An 18,955-nucleotide genomic window follows, 5' to 3' on the forward strand; every position below is an offset into this window, starting at 1 on the left:
TCTCTGGCCTACAACAACAGAGATAATAAAAACAAAACTACTACTTTAGAAAAGTTACTACATTATGGTTTTAACACTACATCACCACACATTTTAATTTACAAGAAAAAGTTCTATTAGTGCAAAACAATAGCAATACAAGTGGAGACGGACATGCTGGACACACAGATATGTCTTCCAGAGATTGCCACTCCGCTGAAACACACTCCCAATTCACATAAAACTGTGCTCCTCAATGACCCTATGTAAGTGCAACTTATAGACAGCTAGATGGGAGACTGTAAATTTACCCCGGGGGTGTCACCTATGTCCCTCTTGGATAAGGGCACTTGGTGCCGATCACAGACTCTCACTGTGAAAATAGACCATGCAACTTGGTCAATAAGGGGACAAAGGTACAACACAGCTAGGATTATAAAGGCCCTAGGGCCAATAGTCTAATAACCTCCTATGAACCTCTTTAGACAGTGAGCCACGTAATCACCAAGAAATAAATGCAGGAAACACTTTGTGAGAGAGAAGCCCCATAAGCAATAGGACTGCTTCATTTAAAGGTTCAACATACTTTTTTTGATGGAGAAAAACCACAGAGCCAATGGGCTGCTTCACTTAAGTGCTCAACATAATTTTATGATGTACATTTTCACCCAGCACCACATGGCTCAATTCCTTTGGAAATACCTTACACCCCCACTATTGCACAACAGCTGTAAAACTGCACTTCATCAAGTCCTATTCCCACAAACAGTTCTGCTGAAAACCACATTTTGTGAAACTGACTTTGTCCTTTTACCAACTGATGAGAGACTGGAGTTCTAAGACAGGTGTGCCCCCCTCCCCCATGGGGGTGGCAAAAGGCTTGCTCCAGTGCCATAAAAGCTTTAGTTTTGGTTTGCAGGAAGTGGTTTCCAGCAAAATCATTTCATGGGAAAAGGATGTGCTGAAGCCATGGGTAAGATGACACAAATCCCACAATGGAAGACTTAGCATACTGCTGTGCTATATATTACTGCAAAATGGTATTAATCCCTTACACAGATTTGCATTGTTATTCTATTACCGCAGCAACATTTAAGAATCTCACTGTTACTCTGCCAGCACTACGACAAACTGCAAACTGGTACAAACTTGCCGAGTTGGACCACGTAAACATTTTATGAACCTTGAAAAGTAACCCTTCCTTCCTAATGTTTAGATATATTGTTAGTGGAGTGCCATTTATGAATTCTACTGTTTCACCACCAACAGAATAGCATACTGCAAAATGGCATAAGGAATGTAAATAGCTTAACCATGCAAATCTTTTTATGGATTCTCACAAGCAACTCCTCTTCAAAGTTGCAGGAAGGGTGGGGTGAATGGCGGGTGCCAGCTTCTAAGAGAGTTGTTAATAAGCATAATTTAGGTACATTTTTAAAAAGAATGTAGACTGTTTAATTTCTTCTGTCTTCCAGTTTGTTTGCCTTGAGCTTCTTCCCTGTCCCTATTCTATACTTATGAAAAAAATGTATCAACTCAATAAGTCCTTACATTTCACATAAATTATACATCTCTGTAAATTAAGCTCTCTGTATTCTGATTGGGGCAGCCGTGCTTCTAGGAGGTCCTCTACCATCTTATTGAGTCTAGTGAAGTTTCAAAGTGCTTGCACTGATGTAAGAGTACATCAGTAATGACACACATGGTCCAGGAGTTACTTTAAAAAAGTCCTGTTTTTATGCTGTAAAATTAAGCACTTGTATTATATAAAAAAGTAACAAAACTTCATACTTTAAAGGTGAGGTACTTCTTGACTTCTTTGCTAAAGGAAGCAAAACACAATGTTTCTGATCTGGGGAAAGGGCGAAGCAACGCAAACTTATTTGATGTAAATTTATTATCAGAAAAGGACTGTGCTCTGTCAAGAAAACAAGTAGTAACAGAATGATACACTGGAAAAAGAAACAAAGGAAGCAATACAGAAGTATATTTAGAAAATGTAAGCTAAGTCAGTAAACAATTACAAATGAAAAAGACATGCAGGAAGCCATCTTTCTCTTTGGAAAGTGCAACAGTGCTGCTCAAGCTGATACGAAACAAAAATGAAAAAGTTTATTTAACAATGGTTTCTGGATCCAGAGTATGTTTAATGCAATCAATATAATAAGTAGACAGTGTTTCTGGTTAAAAGATTACAACACATGTCCAGAAAGGTTGTGGCTTCAGGGCACTGTAAAATGATAATATAATTGCAGTTTAAAATATTTAAAATTTGAATGCAGAGGTCACTGGTACTGAGATGAAAGCGTGCTGTTAGCAGCAAAACTTGCTTGTCACATGATGTTTGAGCTAGGTTAAAGATTTTTCTGTTTTCACCCACCTAGTAGAGACTTAACCACTACAGAGTTGGGAAGAATGCTGGAGACTACCTTGACAACCAATGCTACGTGACACTGAACCACATTCTGAATAGGCAGCTGGTCAGTCCCACACAAATCCCATATTCACAGACTGTAGGCACACAGCCAATATGGAGAACCCCAATTCACCTACTACAGGTCTTTGGGACATGGAAGAAACCAAAGCATTTGGAAAAAAATGCATGTAGATGCAGACAGAAAATATACACGGCTGCAGAGAATACATCCCCAGCAGAGAACAGAGCCATAGAAGCTCCTGCTGAGAGGTACCAACACTACTCCGCTGAGACAAAAACAGCTTAAATTTAGTAAGTTTGCACTACTGTCAAGAAGCCATCTGGAGGTGTCTGTAAGATGGTGTCCATGGGTTGAATTAAAATGCTGTAGAGTTGCTCTGATCTCAGGACACAGTTATTGGCATAAACCAGAGGAACATAAGAAAAAAGGGCAGTTAAAGAAAGGCTGACTACATAAGAAAAAAGGGCAGTTAAAGAAAGGCTGACTACATATCAAAGTTTGAAAATGCGAAGAACCTGACAATAGAAAGTGTTCCAAGAACTCTGATTGCCATTTCTCTTTTCTTAAATTAGTTAGAAAACTATAAAAAACTGGTTTAGATGAGAAACATCAGTAGGATAAACAAGATGGAGGGAAGCAGAATCAATAAATTTAATAAAAGATGACCAGTAAGCTTATCTTGGTCAAGGTGTCTATATGTGGCAGTTTATGAGAATGACTGAGAAACTAATAATAAAACAATGCTGTTTAATCACTCAGACAATATCTATTCAGATGTTTGTGAACTTAGGATACAACAATGGTCTTCTTGTGCTTACATACTGAGAAGTGATGTAAGAGTTGAAAGAGACCTCTTGCTGCAGAAAATAGTGCCATTGGCTCCAGTGCCATCAATGCTCAACACCTACTTATCATTTCTAATGATAATATGAAATTATATTATACGCACATGAGTAAAAAAAGCCTGTTGTGCATGTATTTCCACCTGGCTCTGCATTATCAACTAAAACACTACCACCACATGGAAGTACTTTTTTTTTTAATTGCAAAATAAAATACGGAAATGAAGGCAATTCATACTCTGGTATTTTGCTAAGGAACAATTTCTGACAGCCATTTACTGTTCCTTAAGACATTTACATCTACTACCATTTCCTCAAACTATGAATGCATACTGAATTCTGAATGTGTCCTTTCTTGTCTCATTTGTAAACCAAGTTTAAAAAAGGGTTACACGCATTCTCTTTAAAGATGGGGAGAAAGCATTGGCCATAAACATTCTGAATGCAGTTGGGACAGAGCTGGCAAAAGACTAGGATGGAGGCACAGAGTACAAAATGGACGTGTCACCTCAAGCACCAAACTTTCTCATTTCAGCTTTGTTCCTACCTTTAGATGTAAAGCAACAATGATGTTACCCACTCCTTTTTAACTAATTAGACAAACTATGAGTACTCCAATTTGTCTGCAAACTTGTTCCTTTGCCCGATTTGTCTGAAAACAGGATTAATAACATGCACAAGAACTAGCTGGAAAACAACTTCCACATACTGATACTCTTTCAACTCCTCTTCCTATTTGTCGGGTGCAGAGGCTAAAACATAAGATGTTGGCTTACATACAAAGATTGTCACACATCTGAGATTCATTTTCATACAGACACTTTTTATATGCTCACCCCTTTGTGAAGATATTGCAAAAACCCAGTCATCCTTATTTCCTTTTTATTTTTTTTTCTGCAGGACCTTACCTGATGGCTCCTGTAATTACATTAATTGGACCATCAGTCTCATGGGTTGTCAGTCTGACATCCCTAGGCTAAGCAAGAGCCCATTCATTTTTGCCCAGATATCCTTATAGGATCATCAGTTCCCCAGTAGTGAGAGTCTGCTGGTAAGTAGTGGGCAAGTTTAGTGGTCCTACTGCCTGATGGAATACATTCACTCCCTTGTGGATGTGCCCCAGAGCTTCCACGCACGATTCCTGCTGTAGGGAGGGTGCCTGTGCACATACAGTCTCCCAGATTAATGCCAAGTATACCATGGCAGAACATGGCTGCAGGTGCATGCTCCACGGGTTCCAATACGTATTGCTTCTGCTAGTGCACCACCAGCAGCAGCTCACTCGCATCCTCCCCTCTCATCTCCATCAGTTACTTGCGCCAGTAATCAAGCCTGGGTCGCCGAGGCTGTAATCCAGGCCTTATCCCTATATACCATGAGAGCACACTATTCCCATTTACTTTTTTTTTAAATATAAAACATAACTTGTGATTTTATTTCAAGGTGGTTTAATGTTAAATTCTGTCACCACTATATAACACATCCAAGATAATGAACCCTTTCTGGGAACACATATCACTACTGCTGTAAGTGCATAAGACCTTTCAGATGAGTGATTTAATCTCCACTAGCATTATGGTTACAGTCGCACCCAACTATGGATAAAGAAAACGGCTAATAAGGGATGCAGCTTATAAATAAATAAACAACAACAACATTCCTTACAGGATTTTTAAACAGCTAGAACAAATGTCATACTAAATGTGCTCCAACCAGACACTGAATATATATATATATATATATATATATATATATATATATATATATATATATATATATAAATTATATAGAGGGCTACTTCAGTAGACCGACTTACCTAAACACCAAAACGGATATATAACTGAGACAACAACTCTGAATGGACCATGGTACCCAACGGTCAGATCATAATTTTAACACAGGAAAGAGTTGAATGACCTTTTCCCTTCTGCATACTGTAATGCGATCTCAGAATTGGTACATTAAAGTAGGGGGGGGGTGGGGGGCAAAGCCCCTCACTAGGATGGGTTTAATTGTTTAATTTAATGTGGTTTGTCTTCATGGTGTTGGAATTTACTGTACCTGAAAAAAAAGCTGAAAGACATAGAATCCACTAAGGAGGAGAGAAATACAAGAAACACACATACTTTAGTTACAGTAAGTTCATGCAAATTACCACCTTGCAAATCAAAAAGTACAGTTGTGCAAGTAAACTTACCATAACACCAGATGTTTGATTGATCACTGCTGCAGTAGCCTTAGCTATATGGGTTGCATCCTACCAAGGATAGAAGAGCCAGACAGCTTCTAAAGCTTCAGGCAGCTCTGGCTGAAGTGACTAAAAGATAAGTTTGAGCATCAAACCCTTCAGAGCTTTCCTGCTAACAAGGGGAAGCTAAGCCCTGAAAGGACAAAGGAACAACAAAATATAAATGTCCACACCCTGGAATAAAAAAAAAAGCAAAAGAAAAACAAGGGGGTGGATGGAGGGAGCAACTACTACAACAGTGATCATTCGTACATCTACTGTTATGGTAAGTTTACTTACACAGCTGTATTATGTCGATCACATAGATCACTGCTGCAGTAGCCTTAAACAGTTAGATTACCCTAACTTATTACATTTGGGAGTTGGAAAGAAAAGAATCCAGGAACCCCTGGAGAATGGTCATAGCAAAGTCTGATTTGGACCCTAGAAAAGGAATCCAATTTGCTTTGTAAAAGTATGCACAAAGGACCAAGTAGCACCTTCTACAATACTTTGAGTCCAACCCTTACAAAAAAGCCATAGATTAAGCCAAAGCCCTGGTACAGTGGGCCTTGACCCTGCCTGTAATAGTTTTTTTTTATGGTAACTATAACAAAAGGTAATAGTCTTAGACAACCATTTGGAAATATTCTGTTTTGACACAGGCTGTCTTTTCTTCTCATCTTCACAAGAAATAAACAACTGATCCGAAGATTTTTAACAAGTAGTTCTCTAAAGACATTACCTGAGTTGTCTGTGGCGCTCCAAGGTATGCAGCATCTTTTCCCCCCTCATGTTTAGGTTTAGGAACGAAAAGTGGGAGATGGATAGTTTGGCTTAAAGTAAACTCAGATACCACTTTAGGCATAAAAAAAAGAATTAGTTTTCATAAATGCCGTCCTTGTGGAAAATGAGATAGGGTTGACTCGCCGTAAGAGCTCGCAACTCAGATAATCTTCTTGTTGACGTCAGAGCAATCAGTAAAACTGTACTCTATGTTAAGAATCTGAAGTCAGTCAGGTTAGATGGAGTAAGTGCAAGGTTCTCTAACACAAAATTAAGCCCTAAGGAGGGGCCTCCTGTTTACTTGGGGACCTCTTGTGCAAACACCTTTCAAAAACATTTTGACATGAGACTGCACTGAAAGAGGAGGATCCATGGGTAGACACACTGAAATGACTGATAAATGGACCTTGATAGAGGAACAAGAAAACCACAGAACGGTAATACACAAACATTGTAAAACCAGGGAACAACTAGCTCCAAAACTGATGCTGGTTATGTTGTTGGCACCAACTAGAAAACCTTTTCCATATGCTAACATATGATTTTCTAGTAGCAGGCTTTTTTGCCTCCAATAGTACCTGCTGCATGTCCTCAGTAAACAGGTGCCTAAAAATAAATTAAGAACCTATCATTCAGGCAATCAACTGAAGTTGACTGATGTCAGGGTGCATTAAATGCCACTGTTCTTGTGTGAGCAGATCCTGTCTGTTAGAAAGTCTGTATTAATTGCCCCTGACCATTTCCAAAAGAAGAGAGAACCACGGCTGCCTGGGCCTCAAGGGAGTTACTACAATGATCTTGAGGGATTCCTTCATCAGAAGTACCCTGGATATTAGTGAAAATGGTGGAAAAGCATACGGGAACATTCCTGTCCAAGGAAAAGAAAAGGCATCGGTCTTCCAGGCCTTCTTGTGTGGAGTCCTGGAACAGAGTCTTGCAAGCTGATTGTTCAGAGAGGAGGCAAAGAGGTCTAACTTGAGGAACTCCCCACAGATCGATCATATCTTAGAAGACCCCCTGATCTAGTTTGCATTTGTGAAGATCTGCCCTTGTTCTGCTCAGTTTGTCTGCCACACAATTTTGCTCTGACAGAATGTAGTATGCCTGTAAAGTCGGACTGTGCTGAAAAACTATATCCCAAGCTAATTTGGCTAGTCAGCTTACTGATGTACCAAATTACTGTGGTAGGTGTCTAACAACCTGAAGGGGGTCTGGTAGACAAAGGCTGATTCATACAGTTCAGTGCCTTGATGATTAGGGCACGCATCTCTTTGATATTTATCTGCTTGTCTGTTCTTTTGTATCCCCCACATACTGCACTTTTATCCCTCTTAAAACAGCTCCCCAAGTAAAGTCCAAGGAATCTGTGGTGACTTGTTTGGGAGAAGGGAATGCCTGGATTTAAGGATATTTGTTGCCTCTCCCAAATGATTTCTCTTCTAAAAAAGTCCCAGCAGTGGGACTTGAAAAGATAAAGGGTGTTGGTTGCTGGGACCAGAATGACTTCAGATACCACTGTATCTTTTGCATGAAGAGCCTTGCCAGGGGTATCATGAGAACCATAGAATCCATGAGATCCCAAAAGCCTGAGGTAGACTCTTACAGTGACCACAGTTTGAGTGGAAAGCCTCAGAAATCTATATATAGCCCTATTTTTTCCTGTGGGAGAAAAGCATTTTGAACTGAGGGGTCTAGCTGACATCCCAAGAACACAATCCTGGGTGAAGGAGTCAAGAAAGACATTTGAAAGTTCTCTTGGAATCTCAGCTTGTGTAAGAGATCGCTCACCCAAGAGACAGATTTCCAGCACTTTGAAAAAGACTTTGCAAAGATAAGGAAGTTGTCTAAATATAGAAAAATGTGGATACCTTAAAGCCTGCAAGGAGCTATAACTGCAGCTAGACACTTTGTGAACACTCTTGGTGCAGTGACTAGTTCAAACATTTAAGGTAAAGAACTGATAATGTGATCCAGATATATAAAACCTTAAGAAGCGCATGAATGGGCATGTGATAACACTAGACTTAAAATATACTTATCATGAAACTTGAAAGAAGAAGAGTTAATAGGTTGTGAAGTGACATTTTCAATTAGGGCACTATCACAAATAGGTTTAGGAAAGAAAGATCCAGAACTGGTTTTCAACACACAAATAGGTTTAGGAAAGAAAGCTCCAGAACTGCTTGGTAAGCATTTTCTTTCTTTGCAACTGAGAACATCCTTAAAAAGACTTTTTGGAAGAAAAACGGAGCCATGGTGGTGATGGGGGGTCACAATGTCCCTTGAATGGTCATTCAGGCTTGTTGGGCTGTCTTCTGGTTTGGGAGGTTCGATGATTGTTTTAGAACCCCTTTGCTATTTCTTGTTAAATGTCTGTTTATTTATACTTTGTCAACAGACTGTTTACTTTGCTTTCTGTCAATAATGGAAGAGGAGTTTGAGAATCCCTTATAAATACAGAAGAGGAGGATTGAAAAATCTTAGAGATTTCCCTGGACCAGCTTTCCCCCTTCATTACACTTTTTTGATCACTTCTGTATCAGAAGGGCCGAACAGTAAATCTGTATCTAAAGGAGAATTTAAAATCTCTTTTTTATCATCATCTACAAGGTTCTGAGAATGCAGCCATGCAAACCTCCTGAAAACAGTACCAGTGGCAGTGGCCCTGGAATTAAGTATCAACAGAACAATACATAAACTGTAAATGAGTAGTCACCTGTGCAATAGAAAAAACTAAATTATTTAAATCAGACTTTTCCTCACAAGAAGAAACTACACATAAAAAGTACAGTTTTGTACCTACCATAAATGTAGATGTTCGAAGATCCACATTGCTGCAGTCCTTACTTATGGGGTAGTCCGCTGTCCACGGTCGGCCCGAATACCAAAGTATTAGGCTGACGTCGGTCATTGGCGCCTAGATCTGACATCAGAGCGTCAGGGTATAAAGGCGCATGATCGACGTCATATCCTCAGTCTTTTCTTGCCCCAGATGTCAGAAGGCCAAACCAGAAAGGCCACAGCCAAAAACAGAATACCTCCCAAAAACATGCCCAACAACAACCATCACCTAAAGCATAGCACCAAGTCAAACTACAGTGGGGAAGGAGGGAGGGTAAATTGGACTGCAGCAATGTGGATCTTCGAACATCTACATTTATGGTAGGTACAAAACTGTACTATGTTCTTCATCTCACATTGCTGCAGTCCTTACTTATGGGTAGAATCCCAAAGCAACAGGAAAGGGAGGATGGTAAAAATCATAAAGCATTAGGGGCCGCTAAAATGCCCTGTAAAATTGCAGTGGCAAATCCAGCCCTAGACTTAGAATAAAGAGAAAGGTATGCACTGAACTCCAAGTAGCTGCCTCCAAAATGTCTTTTGTAGCTACCCCCCTTAGAAAGGCCGTAGAAGTAGCAGTAGCCCTAGTGGAATGAGGCCTGATTCCAGCAGGAATCTCCTTACCATGATGGGAAAAACAGAAAGAAATACAAAACCCAATCCATTTAGAAATAGTTTGTTTTGAAACAGGTTTACCCTGTGAACCCAAAGCAAAAGAAACAAACAATTGTTGAGACTGTCTGAACTCCTTGGTTCTGCTCAAATAATAACGCAACTGCCTGTGAATATCCAAAGTATGCAAAATTTTCTCCCCTTTATTTTGGGGTTTGCATAAAAAGTAGGCAAATGAATAGTTTGATTTAAGGCCACACTAGAAACCACTTTAGGCAGAAAGGAAGGATTAGTACGCAAAGATACCCTATCCTTATGAAAAATCAGGAAAGGCTCCACTGCCATGAGGGCCTGTAATTCAGAAACCCTTCTTGCAGAGGTAATGGCCAACAAAAAAGCAGTTTTCCATGGCAAATACTTTAACTCGGCAGTAGCTGCAGGCTCAAAAGGTTGTAGAGTAAGTTTTTCCAACACAAAATTGAGATCCCAAGCAGGAGTAGGAGCTCTACGTGGGGGTCTTATATTCCTTGCCCCTCTAAGAAATTGCTTAAACCAAGGATGAGAGAATAAAGGAGGGTCACAATCATAGTGAGCAGAAATGGCTGCAGCATGAACCTTTATTGAGGAGAAAGACAAACCCTTGTCCACTAGCTCAGCAAGATGTTGAAGAGCAACACTTAAATCAGGTTTGGAGACATCAAGGTCCTTTCCTTTGCTCCAAATAAAAAATCTCCTCCATTAATCAGCGTAAACTTTCCTGGTACTAGGCCTCCTGGCCTCCAAAATAACATTCAAAACTTGTTGTGGAAGCTGAGACCTTCCAGAGTCTAAAACAGAATATGCCAGGCTGTTAGATGCAGAGACTGAATCTTGACATTGAGGAAGTGACTGTCCTCTTGTGACAAAAGGTGCGGAATCAAAGGCAGAGGCCATGGAGATTCTCGTACTAAACTCCTCAGTAGCGGGTACCAGTGTTGTCGAGGCCAATCCGGTGCTATCAAAATCATGGTTGGCTTGTCTTGTCTGGCCTTCAAAAGTACCTTGGGAAGAAGAGGCAGAGGTGGAAAGGCATATACATGCAGATTGTTCCAACTGAATGATAGAGCGTTCACCTTCCAAGCTGTGTGATGAAACCTTTTTGTGCAAAACTTTGGCAACTGGTAATTCAGTGGAGAAGCGAACAGATCTATGTCTGGAGTTCCCCATAACACTGTCAACTGTTGAAATACATGAGGATCCAATTTCCACTCGTGAGGATCCACTATTTGTCTGCTCAATACATCTGCTAAGGAGTTCTGTGCTCCTGGTAGAAACCTTGCCTGAAGATTGAGGTGTAGATTGAGAGCAGTTTCCCACAGAATCATCGCTTGCCTGCAAAGAGGGTAAGAATGGGTTCCCCCCCTGCTTGTTGATGTACCACATGACAGTAGTGTTGTCTGTTTGAATCAACACCTGCCCTGGGTGAAGTAAATCTTTGAAAGCCATCAATGCAAACTGGACTGCTAACATTTCCTTCAAGTTGATATGCAAATGTTGGAGTTTGACAGGCCACGTGTTTTGCACCCATTTTCCATTGAGGTGTGCTTCCCAAGCCTTGTCCGAGGCATCTGTCGTTAGAATCTGACTCGCCTCTGGCCGGGTCACAGAGAGTCCCTTGTTTAGGTGACATTCCTGAGCCCACCACAAAAACTCCTTCTGAATGCAAGGTATTACCTGAATGACAGTGTCTAGATCTTGGCAGTGCTGTGTCCACACATTTTTTAGATACCATTGAAGCTTCCTCATATGCAATTTGGCATTGGGAAGCACCAGAATACAAGATGCCATGAACCCCAAGGCTTGAAGGACTGTCCTTGCAGTCAGCCTGGACCGTAGAGACATTTGCTGGAAATAAAGAGAAAGGCTTCTTTGTTTGTCCGGGGTCAAAAAGGCCATCTGGGAAGCTGTATTCAGTCTCACACCCAGAAAGCACATGTCCTGAGAGGGTACTAGACTGGACTTTGTTTCGTTCACAGAATACCCTAGGCATCTTAACACTGCCATCACATACTGTAGATGAAGAAGTTCGTCCTTTTCTTGTGCAATAATCAGGCAGTCATCCAAATAAGGATAAATCTGTATTCCTCTTAGTCTGAAAAATGCTATCACTGGAGCCAGAACAAGAACCTTTGTGAACACTCTGGGCGCAGTAGATAAGCCAAAGGGCAATGCAGAGAACTGATAATGTAAATTTCCAGCCCGAAAACGCAGGTACCTCCTGCAACTGGGCCTGATAGGAACATGAAGGTAAGCCTCTTAGAGATCCAGAGTAACCATCCAGTGATCTTTTCCCAACAGGGGTAAAAGTTGTTGTAAAGTCAGCATCTTGAACTTTGGAATGTCCAGGTAAGTGTTGAGGATAGATAAATCCAAAATTGGTCTCCACGTGTTCCCTTTCCTTGGAACTAGAAACAGGCAAGAATAAAATCCTAGGCCCACTTCTGACAGAGGAACTGGCTGTTTAGCTCCTATTTGAAGAAGTAAAGAAATTTGTCTGTGAGCCTCTATCCTTTGCCGAGGAGGGACGTCTGGCATGCCTTTGAAAGGAGGCATGGTGTGGAAATAGAACTTGTAACCTCGGTTTATAATGTCCAATACCCATTTGTCCTGGGTGACTAAATGCCAATTTTGCTTGAAAAGAGCCAACTTTCCTCCCAAAGGAGCTGCCAGGCCAGAAGAATCTGGCAGCTGAAAATGCAGGTCATTGGGCCTGTTTACGAAAGGACTGGCCCCTGCCCTCACCAGCAGATTGAGCAGGCGAACTCCATTGTCTCGGCCTGAAGGTACTCTGAGCTCTGCCCCTACCACGCCTAGATCTACCTCTAGACTGAGAATCAGAAGAAGGTACGTCCACCCCTTAGTAGGCCAATTTCTACTAAACTTTGGAGGTTGTACCTGCAAAAGATCTTTAACAGTCTGCATAGACTTAGCCTTGTCTTCCATTTTCTTTAAGACTGACTCCACAGGAGGACCAAACAAAACTTCAGACTGTAAAGGGGCATCCAGAATTCTAGACTTAACATGCTCAGACAAATTCTGATCCTTAAGCCAGGCATGCCTACGAATAACTGAACCAGTGGCAGCCACCCTAGAAGAAGCCTGTAAAGCATCAAAACCACATTGCAAAGAGTGCTTACCCACCTGTTCAGAAACATGCACTAAATCCTGCAATTCTTTACACTCTATGCCCTCTGCCAAAGCATCCACTTTAGATCTTAGCTGAGAAAGGAGGAAATTCTGATACTTCAACATATGAAACTGTCAGTTCAAAGCTCTCATTGCTAAAGTAGAAGAGGTATACACCTTCTTACCCCATCTATCCAAAGCTCTAGCTTCCTTATCCAGAGGAACCGGATTCTTAACAACAGAGGCTCCAACACCCTTAGGCCCCTGACCAATAGTTTCTGGGTCCGCCCTAGGACTCCTATACAGATAATTATGAGCCTCAGGCACCCTGTAATACCTGTCCGGTCTGTGGTAAAAACAAGAACTCCCTAAGCCTCTTCCGTGAATTAGAGTAATCCTGTTCCTCCCACTTAAAATGCTCCCTCATGGAATGCAGAGTTTCTGAAAATGAAAAATCCTCTGGAGGGGAAGCAGAAGGAGTGGAATCCTCTGCATCAGAACCAGAATAAGGAGGGAAATCTTGAATGTCTTCAGCAGAAGACTCTGAATCATCTGAGGCCTGCTCCAAACTGTCCAACTCTGGCTCCATCCTGGGCCTCTTATCAGGAGGGGGCATAGAACCTCTAATTAAAGTAATCAAATCCTCTGCCATTTTAAGCATGTGCTTAGGCCCAGACCCTGAAGAACCAGAACTGACACCAGAGGAAGGCAAAACAGACCTGCCCTAAGAAGGAGTCTTAGAAACAGTAGCAGAAGGCCTAACCACCTTAGGCATAGAAGGGAGAATAGTAACCTGAGAGGCCCCTTCAGCCTGACCTGCCTCCTGAGAGGCCACATCTTGTAAAATCAAAGTTTCCCCCTGGGACTCAACAGAAACTTCAGCTGAATCCACCTGTTCAGCTGTAGCTTCTAAAGGTCCGGCGTCCGAAACGGACGAATCATCCTGCCTAGGCTTTAAAGATTTGTCTTTGCGCTTCTTAGTAGAAGCAGGCGTCGGAACATCTGACGGCATATTATAATTACACCTCTTGCCAAAGACTAACCTAGCGCAATCTAACCTCCGTTTTATAGTGCGCTTATTATACCTAGCACAAAACCGACACCCGACTACGTCGTGCTCCGGTCCCAAACAAGGAATACAAAGCGAGTGGTAATCCCTATGCGGTATCTGTTTCCCACAAGAAATACAATTAATCACTTTTTCTGACATCCGGTAAGTAACTAAGGCAAGAAAAAACAAAAATATTCCCCAACGGGGTACTTAGCCCAACTTGGTATCGGTCTGAAACTCCAGCGAAAAATTTCAGAACGCCGAACGGCACTTGCAACGCTGCTTCTGCATCGGACCATGCGGCAAAAAAGACAGAGGATATGACGTCGATCATGCGCCTTTATACCCTGACGCTCTGATGTCAGATCTAGGCGCCCATGACCGACGTCAGCCTAATACTTTGGTATTCGGGCCAACCGAGGACAGCGGACTACCCCATAAGTAAGGACTGCAGCAATGTGAGATGAAGAACATCATTCCTCACACTTTTATAATTATTCAGAACTTTAACATACAAGCCTTTCAATTAAAAGTCTGAAAATAAACTTGTAGAGTTATACACTTTTTCGCATACTTACCAATAATTTTCCCATTCTTACTAGAAAAAGCAGGACTGGGATTAACTAAGTGTTTAGCAGCAGTGGGATCAACTAAAGCTACAGTTGTTGGATCAGGTTTGGGAATAGTGTACACAACTTAAAAGACTGAGGAACTTCATACAATCTTTTTAGGGGCAGCTGGATTACTATCAGGAAAACTGCAGGCAGAAACACAGATCTCATCTAAAGCCGACAAAAAGAGGGACACTTCTTTTCCGCAAGAGATTTAAGATTCTTAACTTTAACAGTAAGATGAAAGAACAGATACAGGGGTTTCTCCTCAAATGTTTTATTCAGACTCGGCAGACAGCTCAATTTCTGATTCTGTGGGGTTTTTCTTTCTCTGAAACTATTACTAGAATATGCCAGCATTTTCTCTGGGAGAACACTGAGGTTTCCGAGTCCCTCAGGAAATGAGTTGTTACAGAATTTCCAGAACCTACACCCATCTCTCCTGTTCTCTTACCAGAAACTACTAGCCTGAACATACTGCTCAACATCTTACAGCAGGAAATCTGGACAAAGCTCTACATAAAGGGGGGACAAAGGCCCCAATATAGGGGCACTTTTTAAATACTGCTCTTAGAAACTTAGAAAGTTGATACAACAACGGGTTTTGCATTGGCATGACTTTTCTGAAGGGTATGAAGTCTAAATCTCAAATGTCTGCTATTAATTTCTAACTTCAACCCTCAATGATTTGCCAAAAAACAGCAATTTTATGAGAAACAGACCAAAAATATGAAGCAGAAATCTGGACGGTCTGCAAAAATCTTTACAGTTGAGAGGTATGAGCCTGACTTAAACCTTGAGCCAGACCCAGTAAACTACTCCTGTCTAAGAAAATTTGAGGAGTAGTAGATACATGCTTAGGTTTCCATTTCCTTTTGACAGGAAAACTGGGAACAACTGTGTTACTAATTCTAGCAGCAGCAGCAGCTTCTCCAGGAATGGTCACAGCACTCTGACACAACAGGGAAGCCTTCCCTATTCCCTCTCCTAGGACCAACAAGAGTGGCCTCTCCCTTGCCCACTGAGGGGACTCTCAACAGCCACAGAGATTGGTGCTAACTCCTAGTATATAGTGGCTGTAGGTGCTACGCCAGAGGGATCCAGAGTAAAAGATGAGTGGTCTGAGGTATAACAAATGGCCACAGCACAGTCACCCACCTACATCTGAGGTAAACTGCTAGCCTGCTGTTTGCATAACTTTTTTCTTTTTGTGGCTGGAAGAAGTTCTGAGGGATCAGCAATTAGGTCCACAGTGGAGCCAAAAATAGTGTCCATTTCCTGAAAGACAAGTGGCAAATGATGGTAAAATCTTTACAAGTCTCTATTCCACAGAAGAAAATAGTAAAAAGCATTTTAAAACAAACACTTTACCACCACCCACCCCAAAGTGAAATAAACACAATTTCTCTTTAAAAAATGCTTTACACAACTTTTAAACTAACAGGAAAAAGAGCCTTCAGGTATAAAAGTACAATACAGCCATGTGACACTCCATTAAAAAACAGAACTCCTTGCTTTAAAGTAACCTTCCTGAAGAGGAACATGATAAAAAAACACAAACAATATCTAGAAAAAATGGAAGATTTTTCCCCAAAGAGAACTTATCTGCCCACTAAAGGAACAGCACCACGCCAATCATCAATCCTCAAAAGCCTTACAGCAGCATACTCTTTGTTGGCAATAAATCTCTGAAAGGCTTGGTTCCCAAACATGTCCTTTAGTCAGCTCAGCTCGAGCTTCTTTACAGTTTGAGTCCTTGGAAGGTGCCCTGAAGCTTTGAAAGCTGTCCAGATTTTATATCCTTGGCAGGATATTACCCATATGGCTAAGGCTACTTGCAGCAGTGATCAACATGAAGAACATCAAAATCAATAGGGAAAAGAAACCTTGATCTGAAATCTTAAAATAATAGGTAGGCCCAAGGCACAAAGCAGCTTGTGACACATTTATTCCCCAAACCTAGAAACTAACATGGTGTGGATCGGGGTTGTCCTAGGAGTGCTGCCTCCTCAGGGAAGGTTAATGACACTGGAACCTTATTAACAGCTTCTAGAAGCAATAGGCAGAAGCAATGAAAACATCACTCTGATGTCAGTGTATGTGTGCATTCAAGTAGTCACCCCTGCCATATACATAAAACAAAAGGAATGACAAAGAAATCACAAACTGCCTACCAATTGGCTTAGGTACCCTAAGCAACATGTTCTTTAGTAACGGGAAAAAAATCTTGCTCTGCATGCTACCCTCAGCTAGCTCATCATCAGCCTATGTCTACTTGAGAGACAGATCCTAGTAAAGACAGAATCATTACAAACAAGGATTCCTTGCTGGGCAAAGGCAAACAGAACTATGAGGTTCAAATGAATGAAAGGTAGCCTGAAAAGGAAAGCAGAAATAAAGGAGACCATGTATTTTTTCAGGCAGTATTGTCATATGCTAAGTTTTCTAGGCATCAGATAACATATAATAACAGATATAGTATTTTTTTAACAGTACACAGAATGCAAGCCTAAAGGTGAAATAGTAAATATGTTTTCAGTCAGTGCAAACAGATATCACACTGCTTATTTACACTACACTGTGCTGCTCTGGTGACCAACAACAAGAGAAAAAGTGTTTTATGTTCACCTGAACAAACTTTACAGGCGTGCAATTTTAATAAAAGTGCTTGGTAAGATGTCTCTTATAATAAACAATAGGCCTCTGGTAGAGTAAGAAATACTACCACCTGATGCCTCTAACAAAGGGAGAAATCTCAGGAGATTAAGCAGTGTGAACACAGGGTGTTTTTTTTTTCTTAGGGAGGGACGGGTGACTTAAAACTGGAGGCATCATGTTAATGCTTTCAAATCAAAGGTTTTTGCAGTCATGATCAGCTTCCCATTTTGGGCGTGCAATGGGTTTTGTAAATGAAACCATTACATACACTTCTAAGCAAAAATACACACACAACAAATGGTTTCTCATACTGACTGCTTTTGGCTGTTTAGTGAAAACTACAACCCTGTAATAAATAACACTTTAATTTGGCAAGAGATTGACAGTGAACAGAAATGGACCACTGCTGCCTAGTAACCGACTAAACAGCTACTACCAAGACAACCTTTTTTTGTTTTACAATCTCAAATCATACAATACTGTTAGCATCCACAAACATCTACAGAAGTTGGGTAAACTATGTACGACTTGTAAAACTAATAACTCAAACTACGTTACCTACTTGTAAAATTGTTTGGGGATGTTAAAATAAACAATACTTACACTAAGAGGTACAGTTATAAAAGAAAACTTCCACCTCATTTTTCACCACAACAAAACATTTACCTATCAGGGAGAAATCTTAGAAATCTACCTTTCACTTTAATTGCTGAATTTTTCTTAACAAAACATGTACAACTTTCAAACCTCACTAACTGCAGTTACCTATGGTTTCCATCAACATTCTCAGCAATATTTAAAATTAAATTCAGTAAGTAATATTATGTTTTTAAAATGTATTACCATGAGTTAAAAATTTAAGTTGTCACCAGCTAACAGGAATTCAAAATGAGGTATATCTACTAGATCCAATTTCTATTTTTTTGTCTTTTTGGACCAGACAGTATACATACAAACTACTCTAGCATACGCTCCCAGGCTAGCTATTTGAACTACTTAGTGTCCTTTGCTGCCTGGGAACAGTTTAAGAAACATCAAGGAGACAGGCACACTGGCAAGATGAACAAAAATATTTATAAACAAAGCAAGCAACAACAACACGCATTAGTTGATAAAAATAAATGCTAAAAAACATCCCCAGTTCTGAAAACTACACTGCTCTCTGAAATATATGGACGATAACAATAATTAAAAAAATGTACTAGAGTCATTTAAATTTCCATTCCAAACAGGAAAATAAAACAGACTGGCCACAGCATTTAAACTGACTGATGCTGTTATTTTAAATGCTGTGGCTCTTTACTATGGATTTATGTCACAAAGACTACTGCTGCCTTAGAAGATATATACTTTGTTGAGATTTAATGGACAGTGGCAATGAAGAATGGTCACGGGTTCCCATAGTTTGGAGAAGTGAAGAGAGACAACAACCATGAAGATTTACAGATCAAAGTTATGTTTTGTTTTCATACAGCCTGCGTTCAATAGACAACACTACTATTATCAAAACAGCTGCATTAATGTAACTTTTTCAGAAAATATAAAGCCATCTGCAACTGCTACAAATGACAGCAAGTACTGGAGGTAAATCATTAGGGTTGTGATAGTGCTAAACAGTGGGAAAGATTAATGAAATGCATAGTGTTTTTGTCCAACAACAGAAATCTAGAATCCTAGAAATTAACCAGACAGGATAAGCAAAAGTACTCATGAAAATATCAGTAATACAAAATGTAATCTGACAG

At 40.6% G+C, this 18,955-nt stretch overlaps 1 protein-coding gene across 3 annotated transcripts in view; it reads right to left on the bottom strand.

Annotated features, from left to right (window-relative positions):
- Window positions 1-18,955, bottom strand: part of ZBTB39 (zinc finger and BTB domain containing 39) — a 614,376-nt gene that overhangs the window by 455,307 nt on the left and 140,114 nt on the right. The window lies entirely within an intron of this gene.

Source organism: Protopterus annectens, chromosome 9.part0 (genome assembly GCF_019279795.1).
Source record: "Protopterus annectens isolate FY-2018-M chromosome 9.part0, PAN1.0, whole genome shotgun sequence".
Classification (NCBI taxonomy): Eukaryota; Metazoa; Chordata; order Ceratodontiformes; family Protopteridae; genus Protopterus; species Protopterus annectens.